The 18,406-nt window shown below is 43.9% G+C and overlaps 11 non-coding genes and 1 pseudogene across 11 annotated transcripts; 3 read left to right on the top strand and 9 right to left on the bottom strand.

Annotated features, from left to right (window-relative positions):
* Positions 1-3,958: 3,958 nt before the first annotated feature.
* Positions 3,959-4,074, bottom strand: LOC135018070 (U5 spliceosomal RNA). Its single transcript, XR_010215829.1, has one exon. It is a non-coding gene; the product is annotated as a U5 spliceosomal RNA (small nuclear RNA).
* Positions 4,075-4,349: 275 nt separating this feature from the next.
* On the bottom strand, positions 4,350-4,465 carry LOC135018006 (U5 spliceosomal RNA). The gene has a single exon (XR_010215764.1). It is a non-coding gene; the product is annotated as a U5 spliceosomal RNA (small nuclear RNA).
* A 274-nt stretch (positions 4,466-4,739) lies between these two features.
* LOC135018042 (U5 spliceosomal RNA) lies at positions 4,740-4,855 on the bottom strand. The gene has a single exon (XR_010215799.1). It is a non-coding gene; the product is annotated as a U5 spliceosomal RNA (small nuclear RNA).
* Positions 4,856-5,130: 275 nt separating this feature from the next.
* LOC135018047 (U5 spliceosomal RNA) lies at positions 5,131-5,246 on the bottom strand. Its single transcript, XR_010215805.1, has one exon. It is a non-coding gene; the product is annotated as a U5 spliceosomal RNA (small nuclear RNA).
* Positions 5,247-5,520: 274 nt separating this feature from the next.
* Positions 5,521-5,636, bottom strand: LOC135018018 (U5 spliceosomal RNA). Its single transcript, XR_010215776.1, has one exon. It is a non-coding gene; the product is annotated as a U5 spliceosomal RNA (small nuclear RNA).
* Positions 5,637-5,900: 264 nt separating this feature from the next.
* Positions 5,901-6,016, bottom strand: LOC135018053 (U5 spliceosomal RNA). The gene has a single exon (XR_010215812.1). It is a non-coding gene; the product is annotated as a U5 spliceosomal RNA (small nuclear RNA).
* Positions 6,017-6,286: 270 nt separating this feature from the next.
* On the bottom strand, positions 6,287-6,402 carry LOC135018035 (U5 spliceosomal RNA). Its single transcript, XR_010215793.1, has one exon. It is a non-coding gene; the product is annotated as a U5 spliceosomal RNA (small nuclear RNA).
* Positions 6,403-6,546: 144 nt separating this feature from the next.
* On the top strand, positions 6,547-6,674 carry LOC135017991 (U1 spliceosomal RNA; annotated as a pseudogene).
* A 593-nt stretch (positions 6,675-7,267) lies between these two features.
* On the top strand, positions 7,268-7,431 carry LOC135017681 (U1 spliceosomal RNA). Its single transcript, XR_010215476.1, has one exon. It is a non-coding gene; the product is annotated as a U1 spliceosomal RNA (small nuclear RNA).
* Positions 7,432-7,583: 152 nt separating this feature from the next.
* Positions 7,584-7,746, top strand: LOC135017860 (U1 spliceosomal RNA). Its single transcript, XR_010215646.1, has one exon. It is a non-coding gene; the product is annotated as a U1 spliceosomal RNA (small nuclear RNA).
* A 1,191-nt stretch (positions 7,747-8,937) lies between these two features.
* On the bottom strand, positions 8,938-9,100 carry LOC135017904 (U1 spliceosomal RNA). Its single transcript, XR_010215683.1, has one exon. It is a non-coding gene; the product is annotated as a U1 spliceosomal RNA (small nuclear RNA).
* Positions 9,101-9,252: 152 nt separating this feature from the next.
* LOC135018083 (U1 spliceosomal RNA) lies at positions 9,253-9,416 on the bottom strand. The gene has a single exon (XR_010215841.1). It is a non-coding gene; the product is annotated as a U1 spliceosomal RNA (small nuclear RNA).
* Between the last annotated feature and the right edge of the window lie 8,990 nt (positions 9,417-18,406).

Below are 18,406 nucleotides of genomic sequence, written 5' to 3'. Positions count from 1 at the left end.
TTTGCCTCTATTCAACCTCAAAAACTATGTTACTATATTACTATGTTATTGTAGTATACAGAACACCACAATGCAATGAGCAGTGATAGTGAGCACTGATGAGGATACTAGAACTGACACTGAGCAGCAAGATGCAGCACTGGACTATTAGTAATGTACTGTATTATGCTGAGCAACACAATGCAGCACAAGACAATGAACAGTGATACTGAGCACTGATGAGGATACTACTGAGAACTGACACTGAGCAGGAGAGACACACTACTAGTATTACTGAGCAGCAATAAGTAACCACTGATACTGAGCACTGATATTGAGATTTCCACTGAGAGAACATAGCCACGTCCTCTCCGCTCTCTCTTCAATGCACGAGTAAAAATGGCAGCAACGCGCAGCTCTTTATATGGAATCCGAATCTCGCGAGAATCCGACAGCGGGATGATGACATTTTCCCTTGTTCAGGTTTTCCGAGTCAGGCGGGAACAACCGAGCCTGCCTCGGACCAGTGTAAACCACGTGGAGTTCGTGGGGAATTCGGTTCTCGGAGAACCGAACCCGCTCCTCTCTACCTTATACCCTATCAATTTTTTTATTTTCAATCTAAGCCCCTGCAGTTTTCTGTAAGCATCTGCTTCGCTATGATGATCAACAAGTCACAAGGGCAAACACTCAGGGTTTGAGGCGTAGATCTTAGGACCAGCTGCTACAAGCATGGCAGAGGTGTCACTATCACTGGTGACACCCAGAGAGGTGGCGAGGGAGATTGTAATGCAGTGCGCGCAGATAAGCAGTGCAATGGTAAAAAGGAGGCATGGTTTCATAGGTAGGGGCGTGGCCTGGTGGCCTGAATCTACATTTTGTTGCTCCGGGTGTCCCGGGGGTTGGGGGCTGCACCCGGGGACTAGTGTGTGAGCGGTGCTGGCTCCTGCAAAGTGACAGGGCATGGCCACCCAGCATGACGCCTCCCTTCTTGACCATGCTGTAATTGCAGTCGCACTGCAGTTCAGCGTGATCATAAAAAATGGTGTAGGCTCCTGCTGGTGCAGACTGTATGTGCGCGCAGGAAGCCGCCACCATTTTTGTGATCACAGCGGCTGAATGTGATGTCATACAGTCGCTGTGACCACGCCCCCTGTGTCTCCTCCGTTGCAGACCCCATTTTGAAGCCTTGCCCCCGCACCGCTCCATCCCTGACTTGGAAATGGAGTGTTGCTGACCCACCTCTCCCCCCCTTCCCCGCCCCGATTGACAGGCAGAGGCGATCACATTCTCTGCGGGGTGCCGCAGAAAATGCAGGCACATGCGTATGCTCTTAGCAATTTTTGCAGTTGGATCGCTTATTGTGATTGCAATCCAACCTGAATCAGGCCCTATTACCTATCACAATGCGCTGCGGGCAGTACAAAATTGGGTTAATATAGGAGAAAAACCCCCAGACCTGTGCTCCTTAACTGTACCTGGTGGCTAGTGGAGCGGCTGCCCAGTAATCAGTGTCCACCGCAGTGCGCACACGGCCCACCCCCTACGGCCTCGCTCCCCTTCAGCAGCGGCCTCGTGATCCGGAAGGGTGGTGTGTGTGTGACTGACCTTAGGATGAAACCGGAGCCTCCGCTGCAGTGACCCAGCAACCAGGGCACGGGAGTATACAGCGCCGCTGGGAGTGATGAAGCTGCAGTAAAGATGTCTATTAGACCTAGCCTGCTGCAGCCCTTGTAGATTCTCATAAAACAAGTTCTTCTTTTCTTGTCAAAATTAATAGCTAAGAATAGGCTGCCTGAGGCAGGCCCCTGTTAATTGGCCTGCTACTGAAGGCACCAACTACAAACTGAGCTCCCTGTTCATGGAAGCGGGGTTATAGAGGAGAATGCACTGAGCTTCTTGGGAACAGTCAAAAGCTTTGAGCCGGTTGGTGCCTCAGATCAAGATCCTACTCTACACCCCAATGTGAATCCTTGTGGAGTCCAGTGTACCCCACAGAAGAAATTAATGTGTCACACCCATTGGCAGCAACCTTAGAATAGCTGCTGACGGGCACAATTGAGAAAGGAAGGGGGGGGGGGACATTTGAATCCAGCACATAGATGCAATTCAAATATGTAATTCGTACCTTCCTATTTTAAAATATAATGGATGAACCTCACCCTGTGAGAACAATCTTCATGATCAAGAGATCTCATATGCAAAATAAATATGAGTTGGGATAGGGCTGGGGAGGGCTGCTCGGGCAGCACCTCCCCCGTCAAGTTAAGGAGATTCAACTGAGGAAGCACAAGGGAACTCTCGTCTGGGGACAACAACTGCAGGGAGACCACATCTTTTCAGATGAACATGGGAGGGCGGAAGGCTGCCTAATACTGAAGCACCATATGCAACAACTAGTACAAGCATTCCTGGGGGAAGGTCTGCAGCAGACGGATTTGCATACGGTGATGTTATCCAAGCAGTGGGCCAAAGTTGACTGGAACCCTCATCTGCATATGAAAAGAGAAAAGGGGCATGCAGGGCATGGCGGCCTTTTGCAGTGCTTGGATGACCCCTAGTTCACATTAAACACCCCCACCCTCCTTTGGTGTGGGGCTCATGTTGGCCATGCCCCATCCCCTGAAGCATTCAAGCTGATTTCTTGCAGCAGCTGGGCACTGTAACAGCTCCAGAGCTGTTCTGTAAGGCAAGTAAAAGGGTGTGGGCCCTGCAGCACCACCTGTAGTTCGCATTGTGCGTTGGAAGGCACAAAGTAAGCAGACGGGAGGAGAAGTCAGGATAGTGCGCAAGGGCATTCTTTTCTCTTAGTCCGTAGAGGATGCTGGGGTCACATTAAGAACCATGGGGTATAGACGGGATCCGCAAGAGACATGGGCACTTTAAGACTTTCAAAGGGTGTGAACTGGCTCCTCCCTCTATGCCCCTCCTCCAGACTCCAGTTATAGGAACTGTGCCCAGGGAGACGGACATTTCGAGGAAAGGATTTATTGTTAAACTAAGGTGAGCATCTTACCAGCTCACACCTTAAACATGCCGCAGAACGTGGCATTCAACAGAACACAAGCCAACGGCATGAACAATTGCAGCAAAAAGCTGACCAGAACCATAACACAACATGTGTATAACCACAAGTAATAACTGCAGACACAGTATGGACTGGGACGGGTGCCCAGCATCCTCTACAGACTAAGAGAAAAGGATTTACCGGTAGGTATTAAAATCCTATTTTCTCATACGACCTAGAGGATGCTGGGGTCACATTAAGAACCATGGGGTTATACCAAAGCTCTTGAACGGGTGGGAGAGTGCGTACGACTCTGCAGCACCGAATGACCCAACTTAAGGTTATCATCAGCCAAGGTATCAAACTTGTAAAACTTAGCAAAAGTGTTTACTAAATAGCTGCTCGGCAAAGTTGCAATGTCGAGACTCCCCGACCAGCTGCCAAGGATGAACCCACCTTTCTAGTAGAATGGGTCTTCACCTACTTCAGTAACGGCAATCCTGCCGTGGAACGAGCATGCTGAATCTTACCACAGATCCAGCGCATAATGGTCTGCATGGAAGCAGGACACCAAATCCTGTTGGGAGCATACAGGACAAACAGAGCCTCTGTTTTCCTAATCTGAACCGTTCTGGTGACATACATTTTCAAAGTTCTGACCACAGCCAGAGACTTTGACTCAACGAAGGTGTCAGTGGCCAAAGGCACCATGTGGAAAGATGAACCACCTTCGGCAGAAATTGTTGACGTGTCCTCAATTCTGCTCTATCTTCATGAAAGATCAAATAAAGGCTCTTGTGATACTGCATGGTTTGTACTGTTTTCCATGTGCTCCCAGACCTTTAAGCAAGTAGCATGGTCAAGAAAGTTCTGTTTGAAAAGAAACAACATTTACTGTCATTGTTATGCAAATAAACTTACATTAAAGCTAACAAGAAAGCACACTCGTTCTGTCTTTAAACTGATAAAAGAAACCCCAATAATATGGGGCATGCAAAAATTGAGATAAAACTCAGTTTTGCTCCTCTCCACGGAAATCTTTAATAAAAGGCGAAATATTTGTTAGTTCTGAAGAGAAACCAGAGCATGACCAAGATTCCACCTGTCGCCTGAGTGCCATGCCAGCAGTTCTCATTCAGCTGAAAGTGAGCACCCAATTTGAATGAAAGAAAGCAGATTTCTCACCAGGCTTCCCCTTGCTATAAACATGGTTTGTACTCTTTTCCATGTGCTCCCAGATCTTTCAAGCAATTAGTGTGGTCAAGAAAGTTCTGTTTGAAAAGAAACAAACATTTACTGTCATTTCTATGCAAATGAGCTTACATTAAAGCACACTCGTTCTATCTTTAAACCGATAAAATAAAACCCCAATAAGATGGGGCATGCAAAAATTGAGATAAAACTCAGTTTTGCTCCTCTCCACGGAAATCTTTAGTAAAAGGCGAAAGATTTGTTCGTTCTGAAGAGAAACCAGAACATGACCAAGATTCCACCTGTCGCCTGAGTGCCATGCCAGCAGTCCTCATTCAGCTCAAAGTGAGCACCCAATTTGAAAGAAAGAAAGCAGATTTCTCACCAGGCTTCCCCTTGCTATAAACATGGTTTGTACTCTTTTCCATGTGCTCCCAGATCTTTCAAGCAATTAGTATAGTCAAGAAAGTTCTGTTTGAAAAGAAACAAACATTTACTGTCATTTCTATGCAAATGAGCTTACATTAAAGCACACTCGTTCTATCTTTAAACCGATAAAAGAAACCCCAATAAGACGGAGCATGCAAAAATTGAGATAAAACTCAGTTTTGCTCCTCTCCACGGAAATCTTTAGTAAAAGGCGAAAGATCTGTTCGTTTTGAAGAGAAACCAGAGCATGACCAAGATTCCACCTGTCGCCTGAGTGCCATGCCAGCAATCCTCATTCAGCTCAAAGTGAGCACCCAATTTGAAAGAAAGAAAGCAGATTTCTCACCAGGCTTCCCCTTGCTATAAACATGGTTTGTACTCTTTTCCATGTGCTCCCAGATCTTTCAAGCAATTAGTGTGGTCAAGAAAGTACTGTTTGAAAAGAAACAAACATTTACTGTCATTTCTATGCAAATGAGCTTACATTAAAGCACACTCGTTCTATCTTTAAACCGATAAAATAAAATCACAATAAGATGGGGCATGCAAAAATTGAGATAAAACTCAGTTTTGCTCCTCTCCACGGAAATCTTTAGTAAAAGGCGAAAGATTTGTTCGTTCTGAAGAGAAACCAGAACATGACCAAGATTCCACCTGTCGCCTGAGTGCCATGCCAGCAGTCCTCATTCAGCTCAAAGTGAGCACCCAATTTGAAAGAAAGAAAGCAGATTTCTCACCAGGCTTCCCCTTGCTATAAACATGGTTTGTACTCTTTTCCATGTGCTCCCAGATCTTTCAAGCATTTAGTATAGTCAAGAAAGTTCTGTTTGAAAAGAAACAAACATTTACTGTCATTTCTATGCAAATGAGCTTACATTAAAGCACACTCGTTCTATCTTTAAACCGATAAAAGAAACCCCAATAAGACGGAGCATGCAAAAATTGAGATAAAACTCAGTTTTGCTCCTCTCCACGGAAATCTTTAGTAAAAGGCGAAAGATCTGTTCGTTTTGAAGAGAAACCAGAGTATGACTAAGATTCCACCTGTCGCCTGAGTGCCATGCCAGCAGTCCTCATTCAGCGCAAAGTGAGCACCCAATTTGAAAGAAAGAAAGCAGATTTCTCACCAGGCTTCCCCTTGCTATAAGCATGGTTTGTACTCTTTTCCATGTGCTCCCAGATCTTTCAAGCAATTAGAATGGTCAAGAAAGTTCTGCTTGAAAAGAAACAGACATTTATAGTCATTGTTATGCAAATAAACTTACATTAAAGCTAACAAGAAACTGATAAAAGAAACCCCAATAATATGGGGCATGCAAAAATTGAGATAAAACTCAGTTTTGCTCCTCTCCACAGAAATCTTTAATAAAAGGCGAAAGATTTGTTCGTTCTGAAGAGAAACCAGAGCATGACCAAGATTCCACCTGTCGCCTAAATGCTGTGCCAGCAGTCCTCATTCAGATCAAAGTGAGCGCCCAACTTGAAAGTAAGCAGATTTCTCACCTGGCTTCTCCTTGCTATAAGCATGGTTTGTACTGTATTCCATGTGCTCCCAGATCTTTCAAGCAAGTAGCATGGTCAAGAAAGTTCTGTTTGAAAAGAAACAAACATTTACTGTCATTTCTATGCAAATGAGCTTACATTAAAGCACACTCATTCTATCTTTAAACCGATAAAAGAAACCCCAAAAAGATGGGGCATGCAAAAATTGAGATAAAACTCGGTTTTGCTCCTCTCCACGGAAATCTTTAATAAAAGGCGAAAGATTTGTTCGTTCTGAAGAGAAACCAGAGCATGACCAAGATTTTTATCTGAAAATATGTGTTCTCCCTGCAGTTGTTGTCCCCAGATGAGAGTTCCCTTGTGCTGCCTCAGTTGAATCTCCTTTACTTGACAGAGATGTGCCTGAGCAGCGGCCCTCCCCAGCCCTATCCCAAATCATACTTATTTTGCATAGGAGATACCATGGTCATGAAGATTGTTCTCCCAGGGTGAGGTTCATTCATTGCATTCTGGGTATGCTGACCCCTGTGATTTTCCCAAATGTGGGAAACTCGCTTTTATACCCTTGTGCACTATCCTGACTTCTCCTCCTGTCTGCTTACTTTGTGCCTTCCAATGCACAATGCAAACTACAGGTAGTGCTGCAGGGCCCACACCCTTTTACTTGCCTTACAGAGCAGCTCTGGAGCTGATACAGTGCCAAGCTGCTGCAAGAAATCAGCTTGAATGCTTCAGGGGATGGGGCATGGCCAACATGAGCCCCACACCGAAGGAGGGTGGGGGTGTTTAATGCGAACTAAGGGTCGTCCAAGCGCCGCAAAAATCCGCCATGCCCTGCATACCCCTTTTCTCTTTTCATATGCAGATGAGGGTTCCAGCCAACTTTGGCCCACTGCTTGGATGACATCACCGTATACAAATCCGTCTTCTGCAGAACTTCCCCCAGGAATGCTTGCACTAGTTGTTGCATTTGGTTTGTTGTTTGGGGGTGCTTCAGTATTAGGCAGCCTTCTGCCCTCCCATGTTCATCTGAAAATATGTGTTCTCCCTGCAGTTGTTGTCCCCAGATGAGAGTTCCCTTGTGCTGCCTCAGTTGAATCTCCTTTACTTGACAGAGATGTGCATGAGCAGCGGCCCTCCCCAGCCCTATCCCAAATCATACTTATTTTGCATAGGAGATACCATGGTCATGAAGATTGTTCTCCCAGGGTGAGGTTCATTCATTGCATTTTGGGTATGCTGACCCCTGTGATTTACCCAAATGTGGGAAACTCAACTGCATTATTTGTGGTAGTGGGGGACTGTGTTTGTGCTTTCCTCTGGTCAGCTCTGTTAAAACTCAGATTTCTTTGTCTCAGATTTTCCTCTAGCCTTGTTCTTCTTTCGAGAGTTCCCTTGTGCTGCCTCAGGTGGATCTCCTTCACTTGACAGGGGGGTGCCCGAGCAGCGACCCTCCCCAGCTCTAGCCCAACTCCTACTTACCTGCCAGGTGAGATACTATGATCAGGAAGGTGCTTCTCCCAGGGCAAGGCTCACCCATTGCACTCTGGGTGTGCTGCTCCTACGATTTCCCCAAATGTGGGACACTTGACTGCATAATTTGTGTTTCCTCTGGTCGGCTCTCGTATAATTCAGATCTCTTTGTCTCAGGTCTTTCTCCAGCCTAGTTTGCTGTCTGTTTCCACTTCTTTTATCTTGAGCCCCTCCCTTCTATACCCTTGTGCACTATCCTGACTTCTCCTCCCGTCTGCTTACTTTGTGCCTTCCAATGCACAATGCAAACTACAGGTAGTGCTGCAGGGCCCACACAATCTTTTACTTGCCTTAAAGAGCAGCTCTGGAGCTGTTACAGTGCCCAGCTGCTGCAAGAAATCAGCTTGAATGCTTCAGGGGATGGGGCATGGCCAACATGAGCCCCACACCAAAGGTGGGTGGGGGTGTTTAATGCGAACTAGGGGTAATCCAAGCACCGCAAAAGGCCGCCATGCATTTTGGCTAAACCTCACCGAATTTTTTTTGTCGGATTCGGGTGTGTTTTGGATTCGGGTGTTTTGGGGAAATCACAGGGGTCAGCATACCCAGAATGCAATGAATGAACCTCACCCTGGGAGAACAATCTTCATGACAATAGTATCTCCTATGCAAAATAAGTATGATTTGGGATAGGGCTGGGGAGGGCCGTTGCTCAGGCACATCTCTGTCAAGTAAAGGAGATTCAACTGAGGCAGCACAAGGGAACTCTCATCTGGGGACAACAACTGCAGGGAGAACACATATTTTCAGATGAACATGGGGTGGCAGAAGGCTGCCTAATACTGAAGCACCCCCAAACAACAAACCAAATGCAACAACTAGTGCAAGCATTCCTGGGGGATGGCCTGCAGCAGATGGATTTGAATATGGTGATGTCATCCAAGCAGTGGGTCAAAGTTGGCTTCAACCCTCGTCTGCATATGAAAAGAGAAAAGGAGCGTGCAGGGCATGGAGGCCTTTTGTGGTGCTTGGATGACCCCTAGTTCACATTAAGCACCCCCACCCTCCTTCGGTGTGGGGCTCATGTTGGCCATTCCCCAGCCCCTGAAGCATTCAAGCTGATTTCTTGCAGCAGCTGGGCACTGTAACAGCTCCAGAGCTGCTCTGTAAAGCAAGTAAAAGGGTGTGGGCCCTGCAGCACTACCCGTAGTTTGCATTGTGCATTGGGAGGCACAAAGTAAGCAGACGGGAGGAGAAGTCAGGATAGTGCACAAGGGTATAGAAGGGAGGGGCTCAAGAAAAAAGAAGTGGAACCAGACAGCAAACTAGGCTGGAGAGAGACCTGAGACAAAGAGATCTGAATTACATGAGAGCCGACCAGGGAAAACTCAAATTATGCAGTCAAGTTTCCCACATTTGGGGAAATCGCAGGGGCAGCACACCCAGAGTGCAATGGGTGAGCCTTGCCCTGGGAGAAGCAACTTCATGATCATAGTATCTCACCTGGCAGGTAAGTAGGAGTTGGGCTAGAGCTGGGGAGGGTCGCTGCTCGGGCACCCCCCTGTCAAGTGAAGGAGATCCAACTGAGGCAGCACAAGGGAACTCTCGAAAGAAGAACAAGGCTAGAGGAAGATCTGAGACAAAGAAATCTGAATTTTACCAGAGCTGACCAGAGGAAAGCACAAATACAGTCCCCCACTACCACAAATAATGCAGTCGAGTTTCCCACATTTGGGGAAATCACAGGGGTCAGCATACCCAGAATGCAATGAATGAACCTAACCCTGGGAGAACAATCTTCATGACCATGGTATCTCCTATGCAAAATAAGTATGATTTGGGATAGGGCTGGGGAGGGCCGTTGCTCAGGCACATCTCTGTCAAGTAAGTTGCATTTGATTTGTTGTTTGGGGGTGCTTCAGTATTAGGCAGCCTTCTGCCCTACCATGTTCATCTGAAAATATGTGTTCTCCCTGCAGTTGTTGTCCCCAGATGAGAGTTCCCTTGTGCTGCCTCAGTTGAATCTCCTTTTGGAGAAGACCTCAATAAGATTGTAGCTGATCTGGCTACTGCTAAAACAGCTTGCCTACCTAGTATGACTCCTACCACGCAGAAGGCTAAAAGTACTTTTCTTGGCCCTTTCATCCTCCAGGTAAAGCGTACCCAAGGTCAGGCATACCCAAAGCAAGCTCATGTTTCCAGACCTGCCAAGCCCAGACTGAAGCAATCCTGGGCTGCCCATCAGCCTGCTTCCAAAACGGACAAGCCTGCCGCATGACGGTGCAGGCCTCCCTCTGGGGGATCCCAGGGTGGGGGACCCGACTTCTAGGTTTGGCAAAGAAAGGTATAATTCTAAGCTAGAGAATTCTGTTTGGAGCTCACCTTGTACTTTGTGAAGAAATAATCAGCATTGTGGCTGAGCAGATACATGTAGTGTGTGGCTGCAAACTGCATGGATCTGCTGCGTTGTAATGCTGATTCTTTTTTTTTGCAAAGTACCAATAGCTTCATATAATGTTCACAATTTTTATGCAGGATCAAATAGCTCAATAGGTAGGGTGTTTGATTAGAATTCAACAGGTTATAGGTTTGAATCCTGGGTATGGTAGTTTGAGATGTGTTATTTAATAAAGTATGTTGTTCTGACTGCCGGCATCCTATCACCTGGGATATCATACTAAATAAATGGAGTTGATCAAATTTTTTTTTTTTTTTTTAACTAGGGACAATTTCCAGATACTTCCCTTTATAACTGAGATTGCCCCCTGGAACTTCACATCAGTTGACAACTATGCATGAGTGGGCAGTGCTTGCCCTGGATCTGTCCACCCATTTATGTGCCGCCATAAAATAAAGCATGACTAACAGTTATCCTGGGCGTACACTACACAATTATCTGTCAGGCTATCTATCCAGTCTGGATGGTTGGAATGAAAATCTGGTAATGTATAGGAGCAAATGTCAATTAACCATTTGCTCCCAAACACTAGAAAAGTGGTCAAAAATGGTCATTACACAAATTGGTTAAACCCAAAATTTAACCAATTTGTTTAGGGGACCATTTTTGTCCATTTTTTAGTGTTTGAGAGTAAATCGTTGATGGTCATTTGCTCACATAGATAACCGGATTTCTATTCCAACCAGCCAGTGTTGGAGAGATGGTCTGCCAGATTACATAATGCATACTAGAGCCATAACTAGACTTTTTGGTGCCCTGTGACAGAGAATTATATGCCCTCCCCCCCATTTTTGCAATATGGACAAAAGGCGCATGCCTTGTGGGGAAGGGGCATAACAAGATTGGTCTCAGAGAAAGCACATGAGATATGAAGATATATCTAGTATACTTGACACTCAATGGTTTGTGGTATTGCAGGGGTGCCCTCCTTAAATGCATATACAGTCACACATGGCATGTTTGTGTAAATGGCATATCAGCAGTCAGCACTAACTGGTGACATGCCATTTGTACAAGTAAGCCATGTGTGACTAATATATAAACATACTTTATTAAATAACACCTCAAACTATCATACCCAGGATTCAAACCTAAAACCTGTTAAATTCTAATCAAACACCCTACCCATTGAGCTACTTGATCCTGCATCTATTCTAACCTCCAAAAACAGATTCAGTTGCATTTTCCAGCGTGTTTTGTTTGCGCCTTTGCAAATGTCTTACATCGACAAACTTATTTAGTACTATTTTGCAAATAGGGTTACATTGTCGCAACATTGTGTTCCCTAATTGCTTGATTTTTTAAATGCAAAAATTGATAAAGACACCTGATAATTGCTCTGTGGAGTCTTCTTTTGTGTCTACTTCTTATCTACATTTAATTCCCTACCTATAATCAAGGCATTTTTAAATGCTGGGTGCTGCCAGGACGTGAGGCCTACCTAGTCTTTAGATCTGAATTTGAATGTACTTGTGAACTAACTTAATTTCCTACTTCTAAATTCATTCCTAAATTCACTACTTACATTAATCCTGTAGTTGGGCATTTTGAGCCTTCAATTGTGGGCATTGTTTTGTGTCCAGACCAGCAGCTGGTGGTGTGCATTTGCTGGAAAGGCATCGAAGACCTCCGATATGCTGCATCTCCTGATGTGTGTCTGCCTCAAGTGGCTGTCAGCAAATGCATGCTAGACACCCCATTCCAAGCTGATTGTGACATCACGGAACATGCATCATAGAACAGGCATGCTAGAACATGGGTCTTCAACCTGCGACCCTCCAGCTGCTGTGGAACTACATATCCCAGCATGCCCTGCCTCAGTTTTAGCATACCTTAAAAGCAAAACTGTGGCAGGGCATGCTGGGATGTGTAGTTTCACAGCAGCTGGAGGGCCACAGGATGAAGACCCATGTGCTAGAACCAAACCGCAGGTACATTGAATGCTAGCAAGCTGAATGTTTAAATCCTTTTTGTTCCGCAGCATTCCAATGCGGAAGATTCCATGGAACCAGAGATTATTCCATTGAGAAGGACATGCTGCCTGGATGACTGCACTGTGCAAATTAAATCACGGAGCCAGTTGGCTTGTGGGTGGCTCTGGTGACTGGGTGGTTGGGTGGGCGGTGTGTCGGAGGTGGAGCACATGCAAATGAATGTGTATCATCCAGCTAGTGAGAGAGAAAACTCATGTAGGAGTGTGCCTGCTTGTCAGTGAGTTATGCACCTTGCCAGACGTCAAATCTACATGGAGCAACTGGAGGGGACAAGAGCAGGTTTGGAAAATATAGACAGAAGAGCATATATGCTGGCGCATTCTCCATGATTGTGTCAGCTTATGTTTTGGTGCACTGCACTTTCCTCCACTAAGTTTTAGCCATTTTGTTTAAACGCAAGTGTAGTTGCTTCTCGCTCTTTTGGCTGTGATATTGTATTGTGGTTGAAGAGTCTGCTGGAGGGATTGTTTTCTTCATTGGCGAGAGACTGAAGATATTCCAGGATGGAAGGCTTGGGAACACTATCCGTTTTTCAGTTGTGGAAGAGTTGAAAGACCGGATTGGACTACATTCTATAGTAAAGGGTATCTTTGTATTTATTAATCCTCCCTTTATATGTGTCTGTCTTTCAATAAAGCTTTGGGCTTGTGATTCCGTCACCCTCTTACACTCCACACCCATAGCCTTATTAACTATTGTATTGTTTAAATGTATAGTGCAGTTCATGATTTATAGTGTAGGCTGACCTGTGCTGTAGTTCTTGAACTGTACTATACCGACAGCATTTGTATTGTGTTTTGGCTGTGCTGCAACACAGTACTTATGTGTGTAATGTTTATGTATGTTTTTTTGCTTCTTTATGTCAATAAAGACTGCTTTTTCAATCCAATATCTGAAAACAATCAATGTTTATCTTTGATGGCAATAGAAGTGGTATGATATTTGCTGCTTTTGAAAGGCAATATCTGATATGTCCCCTATCTGGGAACCATATATTAAATGGCTTTTCAGAAAAGGGAGATGGGAGAAGAGCTTTCAGTACTTGTAGGACCGATGCACATTTCCTATTCTAGCCTCCAAAAACAGATTCAGTTGCATTTTCCAGCGTGTTTTGGATGCGCCTTTGCAAATGTCTTACATCGACAAACTTATTTAGTACTATTTTGCAAATAGGGTTACATTGTTGCAACATTGTGTTCCCTAATTGCTTGATTTTTTAAATGCAACAATTGATAAAAACACCTGATAACTGCTCTGCGGAGTCTTATTTTGTGTCTACTTCTTATCTACATTTAATTCCGTACCTCTAATCAAGGCATTTTTAAATGCTGGCGGCTGCCAGGACGTGAGGCCTACCTAGACTTTAGATCTGAATTTGAATGTACTTGTGAACTAACTTAATTTCCTACTTCTAAATTCATTCCTAAATTCACTACTTACATGAATCCTGTAGTTGGGCATTTTGGGACTTCGATTGTGGGCATTGTTTTGTGTCCAGACCAGCAGCAGGTGGTGTGCATTTGCTGGAAAGGCATCGAAGACCTCCGATATGCTGCATCTCCTGATGTGTGTCTCCCTCAAGTGGCTGTCAGCAAATGCCTGCTAGACACCCCATTCCAAGCTGATTGTGACATCACGGAACATGCATCATAGAACAGGCATGCTAAAACATGGGTCTTCAACCTGCGACCCTCCAGCTGCTGTGGAACTACACATCCCAGCATGCCCTGCCTCAGTTTTAGCATACCTTATAGCAAAACTGTGGCAGGGCATGCTGGGATGTGTAGTTTCACAGCAGCTGGAGGGCCACAGGATGAAGACCCATGTGCTAGAGCCAAGCCGCAGGTACATTGAATGCTAGCAAGCTGAATATTTAAATCCTTTTTGTTCCGCAGCATTCCAATGCGGAAGATTCCATGGAACCAGAGATCCTTCCATTGAGAAGGACATGCTGCCTGGATGACTACACTGTGCAAATTAAATCACGGAGCCAGTTGGCTTGTGGGTGGCTCTGGTGACTGGGTGGTTGGGTGGGTGGTGTGTCGGAGGTGGAGCACATGCAAATGATTGTGTATCATCCAGCTAGTGAGAGTGAAAACTCATGCAGGAGTGTGCCTGCTTGTCAGTGGGTTATGCACCTTGCCAGACGTTAAATCTACATAGAGCAGCTGGAGGGGACAAGAGCAGGTTTGCAAAATATAGATAGAAGAGCATATATGCTGGCGCATTCTCCATGATTGTGTCAGCTTATGTTTTGGTGCACTGCACTTTCCTCCACTAAGTTTTAGCCATTTTTGTTAAGCTCAAGTGTAGTTGCTTCTCGGCCTTTTGGCTGTGATCTTGTATTGTGGTTGAAGGGTCTGCTGGAGGGAGGGATTGCTTTCTTCATTGGCAAAAGACCAAAGATATTCCAGGATGGAAGGCTTGGGAACACTATCCGTTTTTCAATTGTGGAAGAGTTGAAAGACCGGATTGGACTACATTCTATAGTAAAGGATGTCTTTCTATTTATTAATCCTCCCCTTATATGTGTCAGTCTTTCAATAAAGCTTCGGGCTTGTGATTCCCTCACCCTCTTACACTCCACACCCATAGCCTTATTAACTGTTGTATTATTGTACAGTTTAAATGTATAGTGCAGTTCATGATTTATAGTGTAGGCTGGCCTGTGCTGTAGTTCTTGAACTGTACTATACCGTCAGCATTTCTATTGTGTTTTGGCATTGCCGCAACGCGGTACTTATGTGTGTAATGTTTATGTATGTTTTTTTGCTTCTTTATGTGCATCGGTCCTACAAGTACTGAAAGCTCTTCTCCCATCTCCCTTTTCTTAAAAGCCATTTAATATATGGTTCCCAGATAGGGGACATATCAGATATTGCCTTTCAAAAGCATCAAATATCATACCACTTTTATTGCCATCAAAGATAAACATTGATTGTTTTCAGATATTGGCTTGAAAAAGCAGTTTTTATTGACATTAAAAAAACATACATAAACATTACACACATAAGTACAGTGTTGCAGCACAGCCAAAACACAATACAAATGCTGACGGTATAGTACAGTTCCAGAACTACAGCACAGGCCAGCCTACACTATAAATCATGAACTGCACTATACATTTAAACTATACAATAATACAACAGTTAATAAGGCTATGGGTGTGGAGTGTAAGAGGGTGAGGGATTCACAAAACCGAAGCTTTATTGTAACACAGACACATATAAGGGGAGGGTCAATAAATAGAAAGATATCCTTTACTATAGAATGTAGTCCAATCCGACCTCTGTGCTCTTCCACAACTGAAAAACAGATAGTGTTCCCAAGCCTTCCATCCTGGAATATCTTTGGTCTTTCGCCAATGAAGAAAACAATCCCTCCCTCCAGCAGACCCTTCAACCACGATACAAGATCACAGCCAAAAGGCCGAGAAGCAACTACACTTGAGCTTAACAAAAATGGCTAAAACTTAGTGGAGGAAAGTGCAGTGCACCAAAACATAAGCTGACACAATCATGGAGAATGCGCCAGCATATATGCTCTTCTATCTATATTTTGCAAACCTGCTCTTGTCCCCTCCAGCTGCTCTATGTAGATTTAACGTCTGGCAAGGTGCATAACCCACTGACAAGCAGGCACACTCCTGCATGAGTTTTCTCTCTCACTAGCTGGATGATACACAATCATTTGCATGCGCTCCACTTCCGACACACCACCCACCCAACCACCCAGTCACCAGAGCCACCCACAAGCCAACTGGCTCCGTGATTTAATTTGCACAGTGTAGTCATCCAGGCAGCATGTCCTTCTCAATGGAAGGATCTCTGGTTCCATGGAATCTTCCGCATTGGAATGCTGCGGAACAAAAAGGATTTAAATATTCAGCTTGCTAGCATTCAATGTACCTGCGGCTTGGCTCTAGCACATGGGTCTTCATCCTGTGGCCCTCCAGCTGCTGTGAAACTACACATCCCAGCATGCCCTGCCACAGTTTTGCTATTAAGGTATGCTAAAACTGAGGCAGGGCATGCTGGGATGTGTAGTTCCACAGCAGCTGGAGGGTCGCAGGTTGAAGACCCATGTTTTAGCATGCCTGTTCTATGATGCATGTTCCATGATGTCACAATCAGCTTGGAATGGGGTGTCTAGCAGGCATTTGCTGACAGCCACTTGAGGGAGACACACATCAGGAGATGCAGCATATCGGAGGTCTTCGATGCCTTTCCAGCAAATGCACACCACCTGCTGCTGGTCTGGACACAAAACAATGCCCACAATCGAAGTCCCAAAATGCCCAACTACAGGATTCATGTAAGTAGTGAATTTAGGAATGAATTTAGAAGTAGGAAATTAAGTTAGTTCACAAGTACATTCAAATTCAGATCTAAAGACTAAACACAAAACACAAAATAAGACTCCACAGAGCAATTATCAGGTGTCTTTATCAATTGTTGCATTTAAAAAATCAAGCAATTAGGGAACACAATGTTGCGACAATGTAACCCTATTTGCAAAATAGTACTAAATAAGTTTGTCGATGTAAGACATTTGCAAAGGCGCAAACAAAACACGCTGGAAAATGCAACTGAATCTGTTTTTGGAGGTTAGAAAAGATGCAGGATCAAGTAGCTCCATGGGTAGGGTGTTTGATTAGAATTCAACAGGTTATAGGTTTGAATCCAGGGTATGATAGTTTGAGGTGTTATTTAATAAAGTATGTTTATATATTAGTCACACATGGCTTACTTGTACAAATGGCATGTCACCAGTTAGTGCTGACTGCTGATATGCCTTTTGCACTATAACAAATTAAAATGGTAAAAGTTATTGTACTTTAAGTAAAAATAAAAGCTAAAATATCAATCCCAGTTTTGGATTACTTTAATGAACAAAAAAAAATGCATATAGCAAAGGATAGTTTCAATCTGCCTACCTCTGGGTTATGGGCCCAGCATGCTTCCATTGCAGTACTCTGCTGCACATGTAAGTGCAAGAGATCCTGAAGCACTCACTCATCATGCGAAAGTACCAATGTGTTTCTTCATTGGTTGCTGGAAGAAACATCTTACAAAAACTCTCCAGATTATTGACTTTTTAAAGTTTTTCTAGGAAACGTTCTAGATGAATGCTTATTAATCTTTGTCAGTATGTACTTTTTGCAAAGTGTCTCTGTGGCGCAATCGGTTAGTGTGTTCAGCTATTAATCAAAAGGTTGGTGGTTCAATCCCACCCAGGGACGTAATTGACCTTGTAATCAGATTTTGGTGATATTTAAGTAGACAAGTCAAAATTGCAAACCCCCTCTTATGGTGTAGGGTACCTGGCCTTCTCTGATGTAATCAGAGTTAGATTTGATTAAGTGATTTTATAAAAAAAACAGCTAGGAAGCACAATTTAGCAGTGGGTTGCAGAGAAAAAGAAAAATGCTGGCAGAAAAATCCAATTGAGTGATTAAACAGCTCTTCATTTTCTGGGTTTATTTTTATGATAACAAATTTGTTCTCTGAAAAGTGTCCACAAAGCCAAGTATCTGATTAACATCTTTGTAGGGATGTTTTTTCACCTATTACTAAATTAAACTTGCTTCATTGGAAAGGCAGCAAGATGCATCCTCATTTCAATATCTACGGAAATAATACAGGTTGACACCAGGAAACATTAACGCCACTGCATCTTTGCTGTTTTCTCATGTGGAAGTCTGTTTAATGTGAAAACAAGGTGATATCTAATTAGCACACAGGTAAGGAATTAAGAAAATCTTTATTTAAGGGTGAAGATGTTTCTCACAAAATCGTTGCCCCAATGCATCATTGAAATTCAAGCTGGAAAGATGATTTTAATATATCACTTGTACATTTTGTATTGCTCTTCTGGTGACAATGTAGTTTGTTTTTGTCAATTACCATTTTAATAATCGGGTAAAGAAAATTAATTGGATTTTTGAAAGAAAACAATACTGTCAATATACTATTAAAACAAATTAAAATGGTAAAAGTTATTGTACTTTAAGTAAAAATAAAAGAGCAAAAATATCAATCCCAGTTTTGGATTAATTTAATTAACAAAAAAAAATGCATATAGCAGAGGATAGTTTCAATCTGCCTACCTCTGGGTTATGGACCCAGCATGCTTCCATTACAGTACTCTGCTGCACATGTAAGTGCAAGAGATCCTGAAGCACTCACTCGTCATGGGAAAGTACCAATGTGTTTCTTCATTGGTTGATGGAAGAAACATCTTACAAAAACTCTCCACATTATTGACTTTTTAAAATGTTTCTAGGAATCGTTCTAGATGAATGCTTATTAGCCTTTGTCAGTATGTACTTTTGCAAAGTGTCGCTGTGGCGCACTCAGTTAGTGTGTAAGG

This window comes from Pseudophryne corroboree, unplaced genomic scaffold (assembly GCF_028390025.1).
Source record: "Pseudophryne corroboree isolate aPseCor3 unplaced genomic scaffold, aPseCor3.hap2 scaffold_320, whole genome shotgun sequence".
Classification (NCBI taxonomy): domain Eukaryota; kingdom Metazoa; phylum Chordata; class Amphibia; order Anura; family Myobatrachidae; genus Pseudophryne; species Pseudophryne corroboree.
Note: the sequence above shows the minus strand (reverse complement) of the source record. Positions and strands in the feature narration are given on the sequence as shown.